The 19,971-nt window shown below is 38.8% G+C and overlaps 1 long non-coding RNA gene and 1 pseudogene across 2 annotated transcripts; both read right to left on the reverse strand.

Moving 5' to 3' along the window:
- Positions 1–10,807: 10,807 nt before the first annotated feature.
- Positions 10,808–11,676, reverse strand: LOC104613070 (proline--tRNA ligase, cytoplasmic pseudogene; annotated as a pseudogene).
- Positions 11,677–13,250: 1,574 nt separating this feature from the next.
- Positions 13,251–19,508, reverse strand: LOC148791027 (uncharacterized). Of its 2 annotated transcripts, XR_016077962.1 has the most exons (3): positions 15,508–19,491; positions 14,471–14,602; positions 13,251–13,989 (listed from the first exon to the last, which is right to left on the reverse strand). It is a non-coding gene; the product is annotated as an uncharacterized LOC148791027 (long non-coding RNA). The 2 variants fall into 2 exon arrangements; XR_016077963.1 differs by lacking the exon at positions 14,471–14,602 and having other exon boundaries at positions 15,508–19,508.
- Between the last annotated feature and the right edge of the window lie 463 nt (positions 19,509–19,971).

A 19,971-nucleotide genomic window follows, 5' to 3' on the forward strand; every position in this document is an offset into this window, starting at 1 on the left:
TTTCAGAGAGGAGGAATAGGACCTTATTGGATATGGTCCGGTCGCTTCTCATACACTCAGAGTTACCCACGTCCTTTTGAGGTTACGCATTAGAGACTGTGATTTACGTGCTGAATTGGGTTCCAACCAAATCGGTTCCGAATACTCCATGTGAACTTTGGACCGGAAAGAAACCAAGTGTCAAACACTTGAAGATTTGGGGTTGTCCAGCACACGTTAAAAAAACGAGTGCAGACAAGTTGGAATCCAAGACCAGTCGTTGCCTATTTGTAGGCTACCCAAAAGGCTCTGTAGGTTACCTATTTATGACCCAAGTGAGTAGAAGGTGTTCTGCAGCCGAAATGCACAGTCCTTGGAAACCGATTATATCCTGGACACCCATCGTCAGGAAATAGTTCTTGATGAGGAGGGCTCAGGAGCAGTGGGAAATGTCCCACAAGTTCCAGGTAGTGACCAACCTAGAAGATCCACTCGGGTATCTAGGCCACCGGTCCGTTATGGTTATGACTAGGATAGTTACCTGGTGGAAACCTTGACTAGTGAGGAGGATCCCGTGACTTACACGGAAGCTATGTTGGACATAGATTCCCAGAAGTGGGTGGAGGCCATGAGAGCAGAGATGGACTCAATGGAGACCAATGGAGTCTGGACTCTAGTAGATCCGCCCTCTGGGGTAAAAGCAATCGGATGCAAATGGATTTACAAGAGGAAGAAGGGCCCCGATGGTAGGGTTGAGACCTTCAAAGCTCGTCTGGTGGCGAAAGGGTACACTCAGAAAGAGGGCATCGACTATGAGGAAACCTTTTTCGCCTGTGGCCATGCTTAAATCCATTAGGATCCTGCTAGCTGTAGCAGCCTACCATGATTATGAGATTTGGCAGATGGATGTCAAAACTGCATTCCTGAATGGAGATCTTACTGAAGATATCTATATGCAGCAGCCGCAAGGCTTCATTGTTGCAGGTCAGGAAAACATGGAATGTAAACTTAATAGATCCATTTATGGACTTAAACAAGCTTCTAAAAGTTGGAACATCCGTTTTGACTCTGCTGTCAAATCGTTTGACTTCGAGCAGAATCCGGATGAACCCTGTGTCTACAGGAAGTACAGTGGAGATAAGGTTACCTTCTTGGTTCTGTATGTAGATGACATTCTACTCATTGGGAATGATGTAGGAATGTTAACTACGGTGAAAGTATGGCTTTCACAGCAATTCTCCATGAAAGATCTTGGAGAAGCCTCCTATATACTGGGTCTTTGACTCTATAGAGATAGATCGAAGTGGATAATAGGATTATCTCAATCTGCTTACATTGACAAAATAGTCAAAAGATACAGCATGGAAAAATCCAAGAAAGGAAATGTTCCTTTCAGGCACGGAGTCACTCTCTCAAAGAAGATGTCTTCCAAGACTTCTGAGGAGATTGATGGCATGAAAGACATTCCCTTTGGCTCTGCAGTAGGGAGCATCATGTATGCCATGCTGTGCACTCGTCCTGACATTGCTCAGGCAGTGAGTGTAGTAAGCGGATTTCAGGCCAACCCAGGGCAGGAGCACTGGACTACTGTCAAAAACATACTTAAGTACCTTCGAAGGACAAAAGAGTTTTGTCTAGTATTCGACGGTAGCTCACTACAGATCCAAAGGCATACAGATGCCGATTTCCAGTCGGATCCAGATGATAGAAAGTCCACATCTAGATTTGTTTTCACGATAGGATCGTGTACTGTTTGCTGGAAAAGTAGCAAACAGGGGTCCACTACAGACTCCACGACCGAGGCCGAGTACATTGCCGCAAGTGAGGCTACCAAAGAAGCCATGTGGATGAAGTTCTTTCACGAGTTGGGAGTAGTTCCGTCCAGCACATCACCCATCCCATTGTTGTGTGACAACAATGGAGCCATTGCTCAGGCTAAGGAGCCACGAGCCCACTCGAAGTCGAAGCACATCGAGAGGAAGTACCACGTACTATGGGAGATTGTTGGTATAGGGGACGTCCTGATTCAGAAGGTAGCGTCAGCGGAAAATATAGCAGACCCATTGACGAAGCCACTATCACAGAAAGTGTTTGATAAACACGTGGAAAGTATGGGACTCCGGCTTGTACCTGATTAGACCTAAGTGCAAGTGGGAGCTGTTAGACAGTTTTGTATGCCCTTAGCTTCAATCAGAATGATGTACTTTATGAGTTTATTGTAAATGAATAAAAGTGCATATTTGATTCATGTTCCCTTGGTATGTTTTTGTGTAATACTCTTAAATTGGACACTTAATGAGACTCGTGTTAGTTTAGAATGTTCACAGCCAATGCGTCGGTCTGGGGAGACCTATCCTGACAAGGCTGACACTGTAGTGCCACCAAGTTGGTTGGGGTGGCCTGTCCCAGCTTCCAGAGTGAGACCCTAGGCACATACAGTGTAGGATTAATTGAATCTATGAACTGGACCAGATTTCCAGTATTGCCCTGGACCTTGGAGATTGATGGGCAAAACTGGAAAGTTACACCCGACCCCTAGACTCGATTATGATATTGCACTAGGTGTCAGATTGGGTTGCCTTTAATGTACCAATCAGTGGGATCCTTAGCGGGGGTCAAAACCTGGGTATGTTGTCTGAGAATTCATCTGAGTGGGTGATCATAGTGACAGGATCAGCCCCTTTGTCGAACAAAGGTAATTATCAGGGATGCACTCTCACTGATGGAAACCAAGACTGCCGGCAGTCGATTTCAATCATTGAGATTTGTTTTGCAAAGTATATTTTATATGAGATATAAAAGTATATGTATTATGGTTTCTAAAATATTTGCAAGAAGGTTTTAATTCCTGGGATCCATATAAGTAGAGAGTGCAACACTGTTCCTTGCAGCCGAGGGAGAGGTCCTCTCTTGTCGGGCAGTGTATGATCATTATGGGCTGAGAGGTTATGTGTAAGACCATTGAGGGTAATACCTGATGGGCTAATCTTGCATCTGCCCACAGTCCCTGGGTGTTACAAGGTGGCTTGGCCCAGGGACCACTTAGGGAAAGTGTTGGGCCCATAGAGCCCATTTGATGGGTTTCAGGGGGTGCACTGTCCATAACAGTGTATTCGGCCAGGCCTTGAAACAAAGGCTGGGCCGAACCCATCTGGCTGATGCGTAGATCAATTCTTGGGTCCCACGCCATACAAGGAAGCCCAACTGGGCACTAGTTAGGAGGGTTAAGTGAGCACATAAGCTTAATGGGCCTAAAGCCCATTTCGAACTAGGCTATTTAATTAGTTAATTATGGGGGCGAATTCTGATATGGATTAGCAGATAGGATAGGGTCTTGACCCTATCCACTCAGAGAGTCCAAATCTGAATGTGATTCAGATCTAGAAACCTCCTAATGAGATTAGGAGAAAGCTAATCTAATCTGCAGATAAGATAAGGGTTTATCCTTATCACCTAAAGAGAGGGCTGATCCAAATGTGATTTGGATAAGCATCTCCTAATTGGATTGGGAGCTGATCTTTTAGGTTAACAAAAGAAGGAGGGGGTGGCAGCCTTTAGAAGACACATAATCAGATCCTCTTCAGAGCTGAAATCACAGAAAAAAGAATTAAGCAACCCTGTAGAATTCTTTCTTGCCGCCTCCTTGTTCTTGCCGCCCTGTTTGCCAGATCGATCTCCAGTTGTGGGAGAAGTCAAGATTCGATCTTGACATCAGTTCTTTGAGAAAGAATTGATAGGAAGTTGTGCTCACGTGCCATCTTGCTATTTCTTGCGAAGGACAGAATTCTTGGAGAAAAATACTACTGATTCTGCTCCGTCCTACACTGCGCCATCTTAAGTGGGAGCAGTCTTTGGATCCTTCCTTGGGCGTGAACACCTTCGTTGGGGGATACTATTTCTCTGTATCAGGCATAATCCTCTCCTACTTCTTTTGGTTCAGATCTGGTTCAGTTTATGGTTCAAGAATGATCCTTGAAAATATGATTTTCTAAATAGGGAATGTGATTCGCAGTTGAAGGGAGAGAAAAATTTTTGAAATTTGCCCCCTTATTCCGCAAGATTTGGGCGTCCATATGATGGATCTCTCATCCCTTCAGAGGGATATACCTGATACGGAGTAACAGTAACTCCCAAAGAAGGTGTTCACACCTAAGGATTGTTAGATAGTGTATGCCCTTAGCTCCAATCAGAATGATGTACCTTATGTCATTTAATGTAAATGAATAAAATACATATTTGATTCATGTTATTATGGTGTGTTTCTGTATAATACCCTTAAACTAGACACATATGAGACTCATGTTAGTTTAGAATCTTCACAGCCGTTGGATAGATCTGAGGAGATTTATCTTGCCAAGGTTGAAGCTGATGTGCTGCTAAGTTGGTTGGGATGGCTTGTCTCAGCTGCCAAGGTGAGACCTGAGGTACATGCAGTGTGGGTTTTCTTGAAACCCTGAACCAGACCAGAATTACAATATTGCCCTGGACCTTGGAGATTGATGGGCAAAACTAGAATGTTACACCTGACCCCTAGACTCGATTATGATACTGCACTAGGTGTCAGATTAAGTTGTCTTTGATATGCCAATCAATGAGATTCTTAGACGGGATCAAAACCTGGGTATGTTGGGACAATCCGAGAATTCATCTGAGTGGGTGATCATAGTGACAGGATCAGCCCCTTTGTTGGACAAAGTGAATGATCGGGGATGCACTCTCTCTGATGGAAACCAAAGCTGTCGGCAGCTGATTTCAATCGTTGAAATTTGTTTTTGCAAAATATATTTATATATATATATATATATATATATATATTATGATTTCAAAATGTTTGCAAAAGGTTTTAATTCCCGGGATCCATGTGAGTAGAGAGTGCAACACTGTTCCTTGTAGCCGAGGGAGAAGTCCTCTCTTGTCGGACAGTGTTTGATCATTATGGGGTGAGAGGTTAAGTGTAAGACCATTGAGGGTAATACTTGATGGGCTAATCTTGCATCTGCCCACAATCCTTGGGTTTTTATAAGGTGGCTTGACCCAGGAACCACTTAGTGCAAGTGTTGGGCCCATTAAGAGCCCATGGTGATGGGCTCAAGGGTTCACTATTTCCTACAGTGAATTCGGCTAGGCCTTGTAACAGAGGCTGGGCTGAACCCATGTGACTGATGTGTAGATCAATGTTTGGGTCCCACGCCATATAAGGAAATCCAACTGGGCAGCAGTTTGGAAGGTTAGTGAGCACATGGACTTAATGAGCCTAAAGCCCAAATCGAACTGGTTTAATTTGATTAATTAAAGAGGGGCAGTTCTGGGATTTGGATGAGCAGATAGGATAGGGAGTTATCCCTATTCACTTAGAGAGTCAAGATCCAAATAATGATTTGGATTAGGAAACTCGTAATTAGATTAGGAGGGTTGATCTTATTCTGCAGATAAGATAAGGATTTATCCTTATCTCTTAAAGAGAGTCCAGATCCAAATATAGATTTGGATTAGAAAACTCGTAATTAGATTAGGAGGGTTGATCTTAATCTGTAGATAAGATAAGGATTTATCCTTATCTCTTAAAGAGAGTCCAGATCCAAATATAGATTTGGATTAGAAAACTCCTAATGAGGTTAAGAGCTGCTCTCTTTAAGACTATAAAAGGAGGAGGGGGGTGAACCTTTATTCACTCAATCTGATCTCAGATACAAGAGAGAAAGAAAGCAACAGTAAGATTGCGCCATCTTCTACTCTTGTCTTCCCCTCCTATTGCTGCCATTGCCAGTTCGTTCTCCACCTGTATGAGTGATCAAGAAAAGTTTTTGATATCAGTTTTTTGTGAAAAAACTGATTTGAAGTCGTGCTCACATACCCTCCATCGAATTCTTGCTGAAGGATTCGGTTCTTGTGAAGAACCACCTGTTGATTCTGCTCCACCCTACATTGTGTAATCTTCATTGGGAGCAGTCTTTGGAGATCTCCTTGGGCGTGAACACCTTCATTGGGAGTTATTATTTCTTCATCAGGTATCTCCCTCTCCTACCTTTTGGTTTCAGATCTGATTCAGTTTAGGGTTCAAGACTGATCCTTGAAAATGCAGTTTTCTAAAATAGGGAATATGATTCCCACATGGGAGAGAGAAATTTTTGAAATTTCGCCCTACCTTCCTGTAGGGTTCGGCTGTCCATATGATGGATGGACGAACCCTGCAGGAAGGCTGGGCGAAATTTCAAAAAATTCTCTCTCTTCCATTTAGGAATCGCATTCCCTATTTTAGAAAACTGCATTATCAATGATCAATCTTAAACCAAATCGGACAAGATCTGAAACCAAAAGGGAGGAGAGGAATATACCTGATATAGAGTAACAATAACTCCCAACAAAGGTGTTCACGCCCAAGGATAAGACAAAAATTGCTTCCCCTAAAGATGACAAAGTGTGAGGCAAAGCAGAATCAGTAGGACAACTCTTCAACAAGAACCGAATTCTTCAGCAAGAATGTAGTGGAGGGCTGGTGAGCACAATTTCAGGTTGCCTCTTCTACCAAGAAGCAATATCAAGAACGATTCTTGATCACTCCCACAAGTGGACATCGAACTGGGTGGGGTGGCAAGAACAGGGAAGAAAAGGAGCAGAAGACAGGAGCAGTCAAACTGTATATTGTCTTTTCTCTGAATTCAACGAACTGTGAGTGCGTTTTTGGAGGTCCGCCCTGCTCTCCTATTTATATTCTTAAAGAGTAAATCTCCTAATCCCATTAGAAGTTTCCTAATCCAAATCTTTTATTTGGATATGGACTCTCTTTAAAAGATAAGGATAATCCCTTATCTTATTTGCAGATAAAGATCGACCTTCCTAATCAAATTAGGAGTTTCCTGATCCAAATCTTTATTTGGATCTGGACTCTTTAAGTGGATAGGGATAATCCCTTATCCTATCTGCTGATCCAAATCCCAAATCTGCCCCTATTTAATTAATCTTATTAAGCCAGTTCAAATTGGGCTTTAGGCCCAAGTCTATGTGCTCACTTAACCTCTTAACCTACTACCCAGTTCACTATCCTTGTATGGCGTGGGACCCAAACATTGATCTACACATCAGCCACATGGGTTCAGCCCAGCCTTTGTTACAAGGCTTAGCCAAATTCATTGTGGGAAACAGTGAACCCCTAAGTCTATCACCATTGGCTCTTAATGGGCCTAACATTTACAGTAAATGGTCCTTGGGTCCAGCCACCTTTTGAAAACCCAAGGACTGTGGGCAGATGCAAGATTATCCCATCAGGTATTACCTTCAATGATCTTACACTTAACCTCTCAGCCCATAATGATCAAACACTGCCCGACAAGAGAGGACCTCTCCCTCGGCTGCAAGGAACAGTGCTGCACTCTCTACTCACATGGATCGAGGAATTAAACATTTTGCAAACGTTTTGAAACCATAATATGTATATGTATATCTCTATATAAATATATTTTGCAAAAACAAATTTCAACGGTTGAAATCAATTGTCAGTAGTTTAGGTTTCCATCAGAGAGAATGCATCCCCGATCATTCACTTTGTCCGACAAAGGGGTTAATCCTGTCACTATGATCACCCACTTAGATGAATTCTCGGACTGTCCCAACATACCCAGGTTTTGACCCCTTTAAGGATCTCACTAATTGGCATATCAAAGACAACCCAATCCGACACCTAGTGCAGTATCATAATCGAGTCTAGCGGTCAGGTGTAACATTCTAGTTTTGCCCATCAATCTCCAAGGTCCAGGGCAATATTGTAATTCTGGTCTGGTTCAGGGTTTCAAGAAAACCCACACTGCATGTACCTCAGGTCTCACCCTGGCAGCTGAGACAAGCCATCCCAACCAACTTAGCGGCACATCAGATTCAACCTTGGCAAGATAAATCTCCTCAGATCTATCCAACGGCTGTGAAGATTCTAAACTAACATGAGTCTCATATGTGTCTAGTTTAAGGGTATTATACAGAAACACACCATAATAACATGAATCAAATATGTATTTTATTCATTTACATTAAATGACATAAGGTACATCATTCTGATTGGAGCTAAGGGCATAACTGTCTAACAGTTGCCATTCTTTGGTAATCCAAAGAACATCCTCATCATGTACTCAAAAGCAAAGTGTGATTGAAAACAAAAACATAGAACGCAAGAAAGTGATGAGAGGAATAAACATGCAAATTTCAGATTTCTTATTAACAATCCTATCATGCATGCATGCAAATTTAAGTCAACGGGAAGAACAAACTTCCTAATCACACTTCAAAACTAAGAAAGATGAATGGGGCCAAAAAACAATAAAGTGATTCAGCTATTGACAGTCCCTAGATAACATGATATCATTCTAACATGCACATAACTAAATTCGGCCATCACAAGCTCAATGCGGAAAAGCCTTCAAAGCAAGCAAACCGACATGCATTCTAAGTAAAGTTCCCATCCCAAAACAAATCGAAAGGGTCTACAAGAAGAAATGTAATTCAGCCATGGGTAATCGGCTCAGTCATAGAGTTACTTCAGAATAATACTCAATCAAGACAACCTAAAGAGTTCAAAGAGTTAACTATATTAAAAGAACAAAGAGGATATTAACTAATTGTTCATAGTCCAGCCAGTCTTCTTCCCATCCTTGGACACATATTCAAATCACCAAACTCATAAATCAATTAGGCAAAAAGAAAACATAGTTTAGCCCTCAACATCTTGTTAGACAGTGTATGCCCTTAGCTCCAATCAGATTGATGTACATATACATTTATTGTAAATGGAACAAAAGTGCATTATTGTTTCATTTAATATTGGTATGTTTTTGTGTATTTACCCTTTAGTTTAGAATGTTCTCAGCCATTAGATAGATTTAGAAAGTTTATCCTGTTAAGGTTGACATTGATGTACTGCCAAAGAAATTGGGGCAGCTTGTCTCAACTACTAGAGTTAGACCCAAAGCACACGCAGTGTGTGTTTGGATGAAGCACTAAATCCAAACTATTTTCCAATTATGTCCTGGACCTTGGAGATTAATGGACAAAATTGAAAAGTTACACATAACCCCTACACTTGATTATGGTACTACACTAGGTGTTGGATTGGGTTGTTTTTGATATGCCAATCAATGATCCATCAAGGGTCAAAACCTGGGTATGTTGGGACAGTCTAAGAATTCACCTAAGTGGGTGATCATAGTGATAGGATTGGCCCCTTTGTTGGAAAAAGTGAATGATATGGTTTACACTCTCTCTGATGGAAACCTAAACTTGGTTTCCATTTGTACGCTTCAAATATCTAACTCTTTGCCTCTTATTTTTGAAAGTGCTCCAGTGCTTACTATTAACCCAAACCCCTTATTCCTGCTCAAAAAATATAAATGACATTTCAATAAATCAACCTCAACAAAGCAAACCAAACCAAATATAAAAGTTATGTATCATCTTCCCCATATACTAATTGAATAATTATATGTCGAAAAAGCAACTCATGTGCAACTCTTAATAAGAAAGAATCCTCTAATGTACAAGGAGATTTGGGATATCTTAATTATTTGTGTTGTCAAGATTTTATGTTAACACAAGTATATGTGACAATAAGTGTTGTGCCAAGGGTAAGATGTTAACATGGTTCCAAAATACATGAAAAATATACAACCTTTAGTTTCAAGGTCTCCTAGTGGTTTTTGGTAGCTTGATCTAAACAAGTTAGATAGGTTCCAAGATATATGTAGTAGTAAATGGCCTTCTTGAACAAGAGCTAGGAAGACCACTTCTTGTATAGCAGTTGCTCCTTGCCAAAGAAAATTTTTGTACTGGAGAGGGTTACTTACCTATATTATATTGCTTTTTGTTCCAATGTTCCTTGCCAAAAACTGTTATTTGTCCATGACTAGTTGTGGCAAAATTGAAAACCTTGAATGCAAAATAAAAAAAAAAAAAGCAATCAAGTTACATTAAATAAAATGGTCATGAAGATTCTTAAATGTATTAAAATCTCATCATCTATAAGTTGAAGAAATAACCTAATATCCTAATTGGTGCTTGGAGAAATCTTAAGACCCATATCCAATGCCGTCAATTTTCACTCCACATAATCCAATAGGCCCTCTTCACCCCATTCTTACCTCATTATAAGTACATGTACAAATACATAGAAATGGAGATAAATCCAACAACCATTTTCTCTATTATTTTCTTATTGACTATTAATTATTAATATTTTGTTTATTAATTAATTGGTTAGTATGAATAGTTAGTTAATTAACTATTAATCACTACTTCAACAAAAAAAGAAAATGGTACCCCTCAAGCTTTGGAGGATTTGAATTTGTTGTCAAGTGTATCAAAAGCCTATCATCTATCTTACAAATGTTATATGTTGAATTGTATCAAGGGCACTTTTTCTGTTCAACTCTTTTACCCTCAAGAATGAAAAAAGAAGGATTGGTTGGCTTATTTCAATGACTCCCAACTCTTCTTCCTTTTCACATTCTAATTTCTCTTCCTTTCCTTCTCATCAACATTGGTTATAGGATGAATGAGTTTCTAGGTTGAGCAGCCCTGGTTTCTTCTTTCTACTATTTTTTTTATGGATATGATCAATTGATATCCATATATTATGCTGAATTTCAGGTTTGGGCCTTTAATGCAATAAATAACATTTAGAGCAAAGGCATACCTAGATGTATGATGAGAAATAGAGCTCCCTATTTGATTTCTAGGACTAATGTTTCCTAGTTGCAAAATAGGATCTAAATGACATACTTTTCCCCTTCAACAAAACTGAAAATATAAATACTTAAAGAGAAATATTTGCATAAATTTCTATAAGTCATTTTTTCTTGTCACTAGTCTTATCATCCAAGGAAAATGGAAGTCGACATTTATCTAGTTTGAGAAGGTAAATTGCTACCAAGGACATGATCACCATTTGGATAATCATTCTTGTACTATATGCCCAAGAGTTCTGCTAGACCATTTGCTTTTCTCCCTTCTCATTTTCAAAATTTATTTCAAAAATTTTTGCAAAATTTTGACTGAAACAATGAGAGGTAGCACCTTAGATGCCACGACCAGTATTTGGAATAAATGTCTCAACACTTGTTGTGTAGAGCCCACCAACAAACTTCTCAAGCTCACTCTTTATGCCCTTTATGACAAGAATTGCCAGAAATTCTTCATATGTCCTTTTGTACAACTCCAAAATCTCAAGAACCTCTGCATAAGCTTCACCCTTGGTTGCAAAAGTTGTACACCCTTCTTGCCAAAGAAACTTACAACTTCTTATGAATGGGGTAGGATGGTTGAACATCTATCTAACAACATTGCACCATTGGTTAAGCTTCAAAGGAAAATCATGGTGTCCTCTAATCCACTTGGAATAATATGGATACGTAACAGTCTCACTTGTGGGACGAATTGCTATAAGGACATCCAGATCAGTACTTCCAGACTTTGTAACTCAAGCAACCTCTGGAGCAAAACCTTCTATGTGATCCTTTTCACATTGCAGAACACCAGGAGATACAAAAAGAGGGAAATAGCAATTTTTTACTTTCATCTTCTTTATTTCAATATCAAAGAAGGTTTGCATAGTTTCCCAAATTGACATAGCCCATGGCCTTAGAATGTAACAACTAGAAATGTCATATAGGATTCAATCATTTCACCGCTAACAACAGCCTCATAATACAACCTCATCTTGCTCTAAATTTCTTTGTTTAGTAAGTCATTGTCGTTTATGTAATGGCCTAAGTGTAACTTTGTTCATTTCACTAAATATATACTATATACATTATCTAGGCCAAATTCTAACAAGGAATCAACAATGATACCTGGTTAGTTTTATGAAACTGGTACCATCTCAACAATTCTTCGATTGGATTGGTTGATGATTTTTATCTTCTTTGGTTTTTGAGGTATGGCCAAATTAACAAGTAAACCAATTTGTGGTTTTTGGTTCAACTAACCATTTTGTATTATTAAATATGGAGTAGTGGAGGCATGCAAGAAGGTGTCAAGGCCTATTAGATGCACAAGGCACAGGTCTAATGAGTTATCATGCTTTTACATTTGAAGAATATGTTTGTAGAGCCTAGGATCATCTTGAGTTAGGACTTAATAGTAAGTATTTATAAATAAATTATTAACTAATAAAAATATTAATTAGTAATTAACCAATTAATTAATTAATTGATCATTAATATTGAAATATAAAAAAGAAAATAATAGAAAACAATGTTTATTAATTAAATATTAAAGAATAATTAATTAGTCATATTTAATATTTAATTGATTAAATAATTATTATTGGAGCTAATTTACCCATTATTTTCTCTTTGCAAGCAAACAATAATGGTTAATATTTTATAGTTGATATTTGTAGAGCCTAGGATCATCCTAAGTTAGGAATTAAATGGAATTTTACTAAAACATTAATTTTAAATGTCAAAATGTATAACCTATGACTAACTAGGTCAAGGACAATTTGCAAAACAATGTTACATACATACATACATACACACACATATACCTACATACATACATATTATGTATGAATATGTATGTAACATTGTTTTGAAAACTATCCTTATCTTGGTTAGTTGGACTGATAAAATGTATAACCTATTGCCCATTATTCAGATGTATCAATTCAACCATTCAAATGTTTAATTATATAACTCTAACAAGTGCACTAGTTATCAAGTAGTATAAAAATATCGTTCACACGAGGATTTAACAAAACAAGTATTAGAACTACAGCCTTCCCTAATTATTTGGACAATCGAATTTCAGATTTGAGAATAAGAACTAATGAAAAAACAGAAACAGGAAAACAAGAGCAGAAGTAACAATGCTGAAGTATGTAACGATTGGTTGAATTCGCTAGGGCTTTCGGTCCACCTAACCATTCCAATGAATATTAATGGATGAGATTATCTAAGATAATGTGTCATTCCCATAAACTGAAGTCTTTCCAATTTTATTTAATATTCTCTCTCGAGATATACTAAAACTACTTCTATCAGGTAACCCCTCGATCTCTCGACTAGAGTTCTCAAGATAGAAGCGCATTAAGTCCAAGGAAAAACTATTATATTCAGATGAATCATGTGTATATACCCCTATATACCATTCAATTCACACCATGAATTATGTGATCATCTATGTGAATTCCTCTCTCGATTCATTCACATACGCTTGATCAATTAAGAGATGGTCACTCCTAATAGCATTAAACAAGATAATTTATAGACTATATGGAAATCACGATCTTGAATAAATTAGAATAAAAATATATTCATTAATATGATTAAGCTTTCCACAACCCTAACTACAGATAAATTAGTTCATACTAGCAGAAATAAAACAAACAAGAGGAAAGAAAGAACTCATGGTTTCGCCCTTGGAGTTGAGATCTCCTCTTCTCCTTGCCGCCACCTCCTTCTTGCAGTCTTCTTGCTTTCTTGACTGATTGCTCATCTGCTTCTTGATGCCTCTCTAGTCCGCCCCCTACCCCTTTATATAGTTTAAGGGGAGGGGGTGGTCTCCTACTCTTTCTTGAAGTTAATCTCTCAAAAATAGAAAGTCTTAGTCTAATCCTACTCTTATCTCTTTATCTAATGAACTCAATCTCTTTATCTTTATGGGATTACATTATAAATTTAGATCTGATAAGACTCTTCTCAGTTTCTTGTTCTTGGATTCGTATTAGGCCTCCTCTGCGAATTGGGCTGCTGCCAGGCTTTTCTGCAAGTTGGGCTTAAGCTGCGGATTGGGCCTTCCTATGAATTTGCCCCGACTTCGGCCCCGGATTTGACTTCGATGCAGGCCGAATCTGCGAAAGCCTAAAACATGAAAGTTGTGGATTTTTCTCTTATCTATCCAGTGGGTCTTGAATCAGCCCAATCGAAGTTCGGATACGCGAGTCAGGCCCAGATTATTGAACGGTGCCGAAATTGTGAAAAATCATCCGATTTGCCTTTCTTTGCTCCTGATGCCTTATTTCATGCCCTGAACCGAAATACAAGAAATATGAGTCCAATTAAATACTAATTAAGTATGCAAAGAATATTTGGGGATAAAAATGTGATAAATTCTATTCTCATCAAATATGTATGTAACATTGTTTTGCAAACTATCCTTGTCTTGGTTAGTTGGACTGATAAAATGTATAACCTATTGCCCATTGTTTAGATGTATCAATTCAACCATTCAAATGTCTAATTCATTAGATTATTTTAAATGAAATAACCTTTAAACAATAATTATGAGAAAATATCACTACAAAAAATGTCCCAAAATGAAGATACTGTAATTTTAATTTAGGAAAAACATTCAATTTTCCGTTATTAAAGATAAAGATTGTATAACAAATATCTAATCATTTTCACTATAAATAAAGATTTTGTGATTGACATTAAATTATTTATCACTATAAATCAACTTTTATGATTTTACAACAAACATTAAATTATTTCTTACTATAACTTACCATTTAGTGATGATGATTAAGTTGCTCGTCACCATAAGTCAATCATTTGTGATAGATGGTTGACAAATGTCTGTCACTATATATCAAGATTTTGTGCTTTTTTAGCGGACTATAATCACAACTAGCAGGAACCTGTGCGATGTACAGAATTTATTAAGGGAAAGCTAAATAATAAAAAGGGTTATATAATTAACATTTTACTAAAATTCTACTTATAATTTGTAATGAATTTAATCAATCTTTCATTAGATGACAGTGAAAAATGACAATATTGACCCTAATATTCATTTAAATAAAAACTAGCGAAGAGGCCCATGCAATGCAGGGGCAAGTCAAAGCTAAAAAAGCTCGTTCGTTTTGGTATTAGGCCTATTTATTGGCCCATTCCCACTTTCATTGGGCCTACTATGATGATTCATTGGGATGACGTGGATTGGTTGTTTGCTTGTCCGGACTCCAGAGAGAAACGAAAAGCGAGAATCGAGCGGAGCGAAGGATAGATGACGTGGGAATCGTGTCAGTACACCATCTGCCTATTAGACGAGGGACCACAAGTGTATAAAACCTCTTTCACACGATCTGAGACAACCTAAAACCTGAACCTCCCTTACTACCGATCTCACAGTTTCTCTCTAATTAATGCAGCAAATGATTAATTGATCAAAGCAGCGGAAGAGGGGGAGCAAGAGAAGACTAAGAAGCAGTAAGCTTTTTCTTTTCGCAGGGGCAAGTGGATATCTGTTTTTCCTTTTGCAATCTATTGGATATTTGTTTCAAACATTTGCATGTGGTTTCTGGCTGAAACCCCCCCCCAAAAAAAAAACAGAAATGGCAGAGAGAACCGAGATATCAATTAATTTGGCAAGATTCTGTTCACCCAAAGTCACCTAAACACCTTGTCAACTATGCGATTTACAAACAAGGAAATATTTACATAGACTACCAAAATGATATAAAAATATCAAAATGTCACTGATATAGAATGGATACATGTCTCACACAAGGACAAGAGTTATAGGACATCACACATCACTTACTCTTCGAAGTTTCGCCAACAAACTCTGTAATTGCCTTGACTGTCTTATCCTCATCTTCATCTTTGGTTTTGATCCATTTGATTGTAAGTGCTTTTATCCAATCTTGAAGGATGATTTCCACCATCAATCACATGCAATTTATTGATGGAGATTTCATCTTTTTGCAAACTGCAACCATCCTATCTAGTGGACAGAACCCAATCTTTGCTACCCTCCATCTAAATCTCCATCTAAATCAAACAAATATTTGTCTAAGAAGAAGGCATAGAAGACTATGAAAAATGGAGAACAAAAATAAATGGAGAAGGGGAAACAAATATTTGTGCAACCAGATTGAGGCTCTCCAGTTCTGAAAGATCACAATTTGAAGATGATTTCAAATGTTGTAGAGCCAGGGATATATTAGGCAAAATCATCTGTCTACAATGAAGATGCAGGTGAGGCTGCTTCTCTACAATGCTTCCACCCTCTGAACTAAGGCCAAATGGACACTCCTTTGACCTTGGAAGTTTCTTATTCTTCTGAGAGTTTGACCAAGAAAGAGGTTTCCATTTCCTGTGAGCTTGCCAACCATACTTGTAGTCTCCAACTATTGGTGTCCCCAGGACCTCAGCACAGTGGACACGGAGCTGTGTTATCAGGGAAGGGGTTAGAAAAAAGTGTACGACCTGATCTGGTGTTTTCTACCAGTAAGTGGACACAACTCTAACCATGTGTATCCTGTAGCATAGATAAGCAAACATAAAAAGGACCAACATTATGTGTGATAATAAATAAAGGTGCAAGCAATGAAACATACAAATCAAACCAGGAAGTTTGCCATGCACAAGGGCATAAGGAGAAGAGACTGGTTCAAATGGAATAAAAGTATAAAAGTTTAGGTCAACAAGGAGAAGAGACTAGTTCAAATCTTCTTCATTCCTTGGAGACCCTTCTCTCTCTTTCTCTCTCCTTATTTTCTCTCTTTTTTCTACCGTATCAAGAACCTTTTCTGTGCAGTGAACTCGACTGTCTTCCCATTGTTTATAGAATCCACCATATTTCTTAATGTATTTAAATATGAAATTAAGATAATGAAAAAAAGAATAGTCTTAAGTAAATGGTAAAAAGAACTTTTTTGTGAAGATCAAAATGGTAAACATAACTTCCAGTGAATTAGATGAAAAATGACCTATAACTTTAATCTACAATTATTTAATTAACCTAAAAAATGACTTTTAAGTTCAACATAAAATTCAATAAACTAAATAAGCCCTATCCCAACTATATCAGGTCAGCTACAAGAATCCTCTTTTTAATCATTAGCTACATTAATCATTGTACTCCATCAAGAACTCTTTCTTTAGTCAAATTGTATGTACATGCATCCCCTTTGGCCTTCCCCTTTCTCTTTTGAGCCTTCTACTTTCACCAAGTAACTTCTTTTATAAGTTTGATAAATCTTTTCTATATTAGAATTACATCTTAATAAAACAGTACACTTTTTGTTTAACGCATTCAATCTGGCCCCTCTAAGAAAAAAAATTTCTGGATTTACCCTACAAAGTATGCTGCTGATCTAGAAGTATGCACAGCCACATGCCATTTATAAAGCTTTATTGACACCATTCAATGCCATAATCTTCTACAGAAGGTCACTGTAGCCAAGTTTTTAGCTAACCATGAGCTAAAGATTTCATCACTCGATATTTTGTTACTGCATGCTGAGATGAGATGGCGTTGTCATTGGTAGCAACGGTCCATTGAGATTTCCCATCATCCAGCACCACCTGTAAACAATTAATTAGTTGCTGCAGTGCACATTTGAACCACAGTCATTAATCTAAAGAATTGGACCAGGATGGACAGTCTGCTATCACCTAGATTCTAAAATAGATTTCTTAATTCACAGTTCCTAAATCCTAAAGAACCATTTAACTCAAAATGAACCACATGGGAGGACCATTGATCCCAAGAAATCCTTATGGTTTTCACAAAGCCATATAGTTAAAAGGGAAGGCTTTTAATAGCATCAACAATTTGCATCAATCTTTGCTGGGAAAAGGAGGGGAAAAAAGAAAATCTTGAAACCACCAAGTAACAAGACACAAATCTAGGCATCAACCCACAAATCAATGAAACACTGATTCAAATTCAAAAATACAAATAAATAATTAAATGAAAAAAGGAAAAAAAAAACAGATTTAGAAACCATCAAGTGTCAAGAAACAGATAATATCTAGGCATCAACCAATTGATTGCAGGGGAAGGAGACAGACAGATTTATAAGCAAAAAGAATACAAATTGTTCTTGTGGTGGCCATATATGTAAATAACGTTAAACATAAATATAAATTCCTACATTGACAAAGAAGAAAGAAAAACGAACAGCCTCCAATCTCCATCATACCCTCACTTACCCAAAAATCTGATAGGATCTTCAGGAGTTCAAGACCAAGCCCTAAATTATTCAGCAGCTAAAAATAACAAAATCGTAGGTTAAAGAAAACAAACCCAGATGATGGAAGGCGACATTAGGATCGTGGAAACCGAAACGGTTAAAAAGCTATTAACAGCAACGGGTGATCTTTGAACACCCTCTGGTGTATGGATGGACAGGGCCTCTAGCTTTGTAGCAGTTATGAGTGTAGTACGACCTCCCGGAGCGAGGTGAGCATGGGATCCTATTGGCGGAGAGAGCACCGTAGGAAATGTAGTAGTGAGTCGTCCTCCAGAACAGAGACCTCCGACTCATCCCACCATCTATGTCGTCGTCCTCCCACCATCGTACCCAGCCCACGAGCGTTCATCTCCACCTATCTCTAGGCACTCATGTAAGGGGAGGGGTCTAACACAATAGACATCCGGATTTGGAACTGGTCTCAAACCTATATTCTAGTCCCCTCTTCGTACCCCCGAACTAAGTTGACCGTCGGAGACTCTGCCTCGGATTCTCACCCGGGGCCTCTGACATATTCTGTTACCTTGGCCACCTGCCTTTGGCTTCCGCAGTACTCGGAGCCTCCTCCGCCTCGGCCTGCATACCTCGTCCTCGGCAGCAACCTCTCCGAACCCTCAAAGTCAATCCGAGCACCAACACTCATCATCGAATGGCATTGTAGAAGGCCATTCCTGGCCTCTATCATTAGCTGCAAGCTCGTGTCTTCGGCCTGAACTTGAACACCTGATCTGCAACCGATGTAGACGAGACAGAAGCCAAGCAGTAGAAGGCCATTCCAGGGCCTCTGTCGTTAGCTGCAAGCTCGTGTCTTCGGCCTGAACTTGAAAACCTGATCTGCAACCGATGTAGACGAGACAGAAGCCAAGCAGGAGCAAAGGTCCCCAGTTTTCAGAGGAAGTGGTGAGAGAGAGAGAGAGAGAGAGCGGGAAGATAGACAGGGAACCAGAGTATCTGGTTATCATATAATTTTTGCCAGAACAAATAGCAGACGGGAACTGATTCAGAATTACCTTTTGTTAGCATTTCATACATCCCACCCGGACAAATTGGCAGCTTCGGTGAGAGCTGTCCTCCACCTCTGCACCTCTGCACCTTCTCCTTCATCTTCCCCACCTTGTAATACTCTTCTTTGTGTCTAGCAAATGCTTACTCATAACTCCCGCTCTGTTTCCGAACATCCGACGGATTGACATCAAAGAAAACAGGAAGCACCAACCGGCTTCCTGTGTTCCTGCATTCCACAAAACAATTATCGATGCCCTTGCCTCTTCTATTAAATTTAGCAGTTCTGAAGATATGTTTTCTCCTATCTTGAGTTGGTCCGTCTCTGAAGGTGCGGATTCCCCTTTCATCCAAAGTAGTGTACAGGTGATCGATAAAGTAACTGTTGGACTCTCCGCCTCTGAAACTCAGGAAGACGTCGTAGTTCCGCCTTGTCCGCGTGAATAAGCTGGGAGTGTGAAACGTGTCCTTCGCAAGTAAATGAGTCTTGATGAGACACGCTCTGCCGCTCCACATGAAACGTGTTCTTCGCATGAAACGTAACGTACAGGAAAGTCAGAAGCGCAAGGAGAAAACACCCATTGCGTAATAAGTATATACAGATATAGATATCATTTTTACTGGGGCTGTTCATAAGAATGCCCAATCCGACCAAACTGATCAATCCGGAACGATTCAACCTGAGTCAACTGGGTTTTCATCAGTATCAGTCGGTTTTGGGTTGGGCAAATATATAAATTGATATATTAGGTCGGTTTCGGTTTTCTTGTGTAAAAACCGAAACTAATCCGACCCGAACCGAACTAGTCTTCTACTAGTTCGGTAGTTCCTAGTTTGAATAGTTTCCTATTTAACTATAACTAGTCTTCTACTAGAACTAAAAGGCCCATTAGGCAATTATAATTAGAATAGGCAATTTATCATACTTTCTAACTTTCTATAATCTTTTACACCAAATATGCAACCCATTAGACAATTACAATTAGAATTCAATTAGGTGTCCTTTTGTACAAGAGCAAAAC

This window comes from Nelumbo nucifera, chromosome 6 (assembly GCF_055504915.1).
Source record: "Nelumbo nucifera cultivar China Antique chromosome 6, China Antique-T2T, whole genome shotgun sequence".
Taxonomy (NCBI): Eukaryota; Viridiplantae; Streptophyta; class Magnoliopsida; order Proteales; family Nelumbonaceae; genus Nelumbo; species Nelumbo nucifera.